The sequence below is a fragment of the Dendrobates tinctorius genome, unplaced genomic scaffold, assembly GCF_039654945.1.
Source record: "Dendrobates tinctorius isolate UK_male_01 unplaced genomic scaffold, ASM3965494v1 ptg000073l, whole genome shotgun sequence".
NCBI lineage: Eukaryota > Metazoa > Chordata > Amphibia > Anura > Dendrobatidae > Dendrobates > Dendrobates tinctorius.
Window position 1 is genome coordinate 32721103 of NW_027361741.1, and position 6352 is coordinate 32727454.

Sequence of the window (6352 nt, forward strand, 5' to 3'; positions counted from 1 at the left end):
GTGAAAACAGCTCCATGGAGTAATCAGTAGTATGGCCTGCGTCATCCTTCAATCTTGGTTGGGGTGAAGGACACAAGGAAAGGTGTGGTTCATGAACATGAGCCTCCAATGACGACTCAGTGCTTTTACTTTTTACAACTGAAGAAGAGGAGGCGATACAGCTGGAGGCTGAGTCAGCAATGTAAGACAAAACTTTTTCCTGATGCTCTGGCTTTAAAAGCGGTTTGCCAACTCCTAGAAAACTAAGCGTTCGAGGCCATATGTAGCCAGACGATGAAGCAGGGTCAGCACCTCCTGCATTCGGTCCTATTTTGCTCTTGCCACTACCATCAGATCCACCACCAACACCATCATTACCAGCTGCCAACCCCCGCCCAATTCCACGGCCTCTTCCACCAGCCTTCCTCATTTTTGGTAGAAATGTAGACAAAATCCAACAAACTATATAGTAATGTAAAACAAGGTACAAGGTGTCTATAGGACAGGGGAGATTTTGAATTTCTGCAGACACTTGTGGACACTGGACACTTTTGGATTGTGTGAGGCCCACTGATATCTGAGCGCTATGTGACAGGCTCGATGGCACAGCTGTGACCAAAGTGACTAGAGGATAAGGGAGATTTTGAATCTCTGCACACACTTTTGGACACTGGACACTTTTGGATTGTGTGAGGCCCAATGAATATCTGAGCGCTATGTGACAGGCTCGATGGCACAGCTGTGACCAAAGTGACTAGAGGATAAGGGAGATTTTGAATCTCTGCACACACTTTTGGACACTGGACACTTTTGGATTGTGTGAGGCCCACTGATATCTGAGCGCTATGTGACAGGCTCGATGGCACAGCTGTGACCAAAGTGACTAGAGGATAAGGGAGATTTTGAATCTCTGCACACACTTTTGGACACTGGACACTTTTGGATTGTGTGAGGCCCAATGAATATCTGAGCGCTATGTGACAGGCTCGATGGCACAGCTGTGACCAAAGTGACTAGAGGATAAGGGAGATTTTGAATCTCTGCACACACTTTTGGACACTGGACACTTTTGGATTGTGTGAGGCCCACTGATATCTGAGCGCTATGTGACAGGCTCGATGGCACAGCTGTGACCAAAGTGACTAGAGGATAAGGGAGATTTTGAATCTCTGCACACACTTTTGGACACTGGACACTTTTGGATTGTGTGAGGCCCACTGATATCTGAGCGCTATGTGACAGGCTCGATGGCAAAGCTGTGACCAAAGTGACTAGAGGATAAGGGAGATTTTGAATCTCTGCACACACTTTTGGACACTGGACACTTTTGGATTGTGTGAGGCCCACTGATATCTGAGCGCTATGTGACAGGCTCGATGGCACAGCTGTGACCAAAGTGACTAGAGGATAAGGGAGATTTTGAATCTCTGCACACACTTTTGGACACTGGACACTTTTGGATTGTGTGGGCCCACTGATATCTGAGCGCTATGTGACAGGCTCGATGGCACAGCTGTGACCAAAGTGACTAGAGGATAAGGGAGATTTTGAATCTCTGCACACACTTTTGGACACTGGACACTTTTGGATTGTGTGAGGCCCACTGATATCTGAGCGCTATGTGACAGGCTCGATGGCACAGCTGTGACCAAAGTGACTAGAGGATAAGGGAGATTTTGAATCTCTGCACACACTTTTGGACACTGGACACTTTTGGATTGTGTGAGGCCCACTGATATCTGAGCGCTATGTGACAGGCTCGATGGTACAGCTGTGACCAAAGTGACTAGAGGATAAGGGAGATTTTGAATCTCTGCACACACTTTTGGACACTGGACACTTTTGGATTGTGTGAGGCCCACTGATATCTGAGCGCTATGTGACAGGCTCGATGGCACAGCTGTGACCAAAGTGACTAGAGGATAAGGGAGATTTTGAATCTCTGCACACACTTTTGGACACTGGACACTTTTGGATTGTGTGAGGCCCAATGAATATCTGAGCGCTATGTGACAGGCTCGATGGCACAGCTGTGACCAAAGTGACTAGAGGATAAGGGAGATTTTGAATCTCTGCACACACTTTTGGACACTGGACACTTTTGGATTGTGTGAGGCCCACTGATATCTGAGCGCTATATGACAGGCTCGATGGCACAGCTGTGACCAAAGTGACTAGAGGATAAGGGAGATTTTGAATCTCTGCACACACTTTTGGACACTGGACACTTTTGGATTGTGTGAGGCCCAATGAATATCTGAGCACTATGTGACAGGCTCGATGGCACAGCTGTGACCAAAGTGACTAGAGGATAAGGGAGATTTTGAATCTCTGCACACACTTTTGGACACTGGACACTTTTGGATTGTGTGGCCCACTGATATCTGAGCGCTATGTCACAGGCTCAATGGCACAGCTGTGACAAAAGGGACTAGAGGATAAGGGAGATTGGATTGCTTTTAAAAAAGCAGTTTGCAGAGCAGTGGGTAAACAGCAATGCCAGCCTGTCAGGAAGCCTTAGAAGGCAGCCCAACAACCAACACCACTGATACACCACAATATAGCTTCCCCTTGCACTGCACACACAGTGACTGGTGTGTTGTGCAGGCCAAATTGCTAGCAGCAGAAGCAGTTTTTTTTTCTTCTCAGGACAAAAAAAAAAAATTGGGATTGCTTTTAAAAAAGCAGTTTGCGGAGCAGTGGGTAAACAGCAATGCAGGAATGTCAGGAAGCCTTAGAAGGCAGCCCAACAACCAACACCACTGATACACCACTATATAGCCTCCCCTTGCACTGCACACACAGTGACTGGTGTGTTGTGCAGGCCAAATCGCTAGCAGCAGAAGCAGTTTTTTTGTCTTCTTCCCTGCCTAACGCTCTCCCTACAGAATCAGCAGCAACCTCTCCCTATACTGAGATCGGCAGAAGATGGCGGTCGGCGTGCACGCCCTTTTATACCCCCTGTGACGCCCACCAAAGGAAGCCAATCACTTGCATGCCCTTCTGAAAGATGGTGGTGACCCCTGCCTATGTCATCACGTTGCCCACAGTGTCCGTGGATCCTGATTGGCTGAAAAAGAGCGCAAAACAAACTTTTGAAACGCGACTTTGGCGCGTAAGTCGCCGACCTCGTGGCCGACCTCATCCTAGGGTGGGGTTTCGTTTCATGAAACCTGACTTTGCCAAAAGTCGGCGACTTTTGAAATTTTTCGACCCGTTTCGCTCAACTCTAGTAAGGGGTATAGTACATGATGTTTCACATAGATTACATATAACATAATGAATGCTATTGGCAGAATAGAAATTGTTCAAAGTGCTACATTCATAATTAATATGGCAAAACAATAGTAGAGGAAAAGAGATATATGTATATGTGTACAAATGTACATGTGTCAAAATAAATCATACAAGACCTAAAATGAAAAATGAATAAAAGAAAATGCACATACAGATAACAAATGTTTATTGCATGTAGTGCATAGAGAAATCCAAGTAAGGTGTGTGAAACAAATAACTAGTGCGAATGTAACATAAAGGTACACATACATGCATATATATATATATATATATATATATATATATATATATATATATATATATATATAATTGCCTTAAATTGTCTGTCATCCACTTCCGTCTGGATGTCCCCGAATCCCACAATCCACAGCGCCAACCGGAAGTACGCCGACCAGAATATTGAAATACCCAAGTGATGGATATTTCAATATGGCACCCGCTGGTGGTACCAGGTCCTTCCACAGTACCATCAGCGGGACACCGCCAGGACCCCCCACCGCCGCCGGACCCCCCCACCACTGCCGCTGCTGGACTCGCTGCCGATGGACCCCCCGCCGGACCCGCCGCTGCTGGCCCACCCACCTCCATCACAGCCGGCAGGAAAGACCACGGCCTGGCACAGTTGAAAGTCCGTGTTGCCAAGCGAAAAGCCAAAAACATCACTGCTCTAGAGGAGATCTGCATGGAGGAGTGGGCCAACATACCAACAACAGTGTGTGGCAACCTTGTGAAGACTTACAGAAAACGTTTGACCTCTGTCATTGCCAACAAAGGATATATCACAAAGTATTGAGATGAAATTTTGTTTCTGACCAAATACTTATTTTCCACCATAATATGCAAATAAAATGAAAAAAAAAACAGACAATGTGATTTTCTGGATTTTTTTTTCTCAGTTTGTCTCCCATAGTTGAGGTCTACCTATGATGTAAATTACAGACGCCTCTCATCTTTTTAAGTGGTGGAACTTGCACTATTGCTGACTGACTAAATACTTTTTTGCCCCACTGTATGTCCCCTATTCTGCTGCTGCTCTTTAATATATAGAAAAAAAATATAAAACTTTCTACTCACCAGAAAATAGAAGTCATGGGTAGAGATGAGTGAACCTTTCAAATTTCGGTTCAGAACATGTTTGCCAAATGGTTTGACAAAAATACCCAAACCCTATTAACTTCAATGGGTAGCAAAATCAAAAGCATAGGCAACACCTTCAGGGGGGGCAGAAAAGCTGCTAAAATTAGGGGCAGACACCAGGAAAAGTGGCAGTAACTGACCCATTAATTGCGCTACAAATAAAAAAAATTTAAAAAAATTGACATGGGGTCAACTGTATTTTTGATATCCAGCTATGCAAAACTGACAGTTGCTGTGTTAACAAGGCTGGTTACCAAGAATAGAGGGGTCTCCACACTGTTTTTTTAGTTATTTAAATAAGTAATTTAAAAAGCAGCTTGGAGTGCAACCCATTTTTGACAACCAGCCAAGCTAAAGCTGACAGCTGGGGGCTGGTAATGCCCTTTTCTCCTCACTTGCCCTGTGGCAGTGGCAAGTGGGGTTCACATTTGTGGTGTTTATGTCACCTATGTACTGTCTGGTGACAACAAGCCAACAGCTTGGTAATTTAGAGGCATTAATAAGACGCCTATCCATTACTAATGCTATAGTTACAGTAAATTGTAAATAAACTCACAACCCAAATAAAGCCCTTTAATTGAAAGAATGACACAGACTCCTTTAATGAATCTAAATTAACACATACAGACATCATCACCAAGCCCACAGAAGCCATAGTCTGCTTTGGCAGAATTAAAATAATAAGCCTCAATATTCCTTACCTTTAGGCCAAGAAGATAATAATCAATTTTTCCGGAGACTGGTCTCGCTCTGCTACATCTAGATGGCAGGTTGCAATGTTGCATGATGCCACTATATAGCCTGCCATCCAGCAGAGACACTGACCAGTGTGGTACTGCTGCTCAGTATCTCACGGTCTACTCCTATGACCTGACGTGACAGTAAGCGTAAGAAAGCTCTTATGCTTGCAGTGCCCTCAGAAAGTTCCTGGGAGTTCACAGCCAAAGAACTCAGGTCAACTCACTGACGTCAGCTCGAGCGCCATGGGAAACTCCCAGGGCCTTTCTGACGATACCACGAGTATGGGAGCTTTCTCACTTAGCAGTGGTAGCACATGCTGCTCAGTGTCTTTGATGGATGGAAGGCTCCCTATTATACTATTTATACTCTGCTGAAATTGATGCCAATTCAGTGGTGTTAGGACCTAATTTTTTTAAATTTGAAGACTCCTGATCGGGTGTCCATCTGCTGGGTTGGCTATAGTGGATGATGTGTCAATCCCTATTATACCATTTTTACTGTGGTGAAATTGATGCCACTTTTGTGGTGTCTGCCAATAATTTTTGGAAACGTGAACACTCCTGGTAGGGTGTCAGTCTGCTGGGTTGGCTGTAGTGGAAGATGTGTTGGTCCCTATTATACTATTTCTACTGTGGTGAAACTGATGCCACTTTGGTGGTGTCTGCCATTAATTTTTGAAAATGTGGAGAGTCTTGATTGGGTCTCTCCATCTGATGGGCTGGCTGTAATGAAAGAGATATCGTTCTCCATTATACTATTTCTACTCTGGTCAAATTGATGTCATTTCAGTGGTGTCATGTCCTAATTTTTGGAAATGTAGTGTAAGATGTTAGGCGTAGAGTTCCTGCAGCTGCACAGCAGGAATCCAGAGCCATGCAGCCAGCGTTCTCCCATTCCCCTCCAACCTCTCTGGGACCTGTACAGCAATCTCAGTGTATCCAGACGCCCTGCTCAGACCAGCGCTTTTTGGGGTTCGTCAACTATTATCACCAGTTCATCCCCCACTTCTCCACACTGGTAGCTCCTCTGGTTGCTCTCACAGAGAAAGGAGCTAATCCTAAGGCTTGGTCTGAACAAGTCTCCAAGGCCTTCTTGTCTCTAAAATCCCATTTTGCTGGCGCTCCCATCTTACACCGTCCCGATGTGGATAAACCTTTTATCCTAGAGGTAGATGCTTCTTCCATCGGTGCAGGAGCAG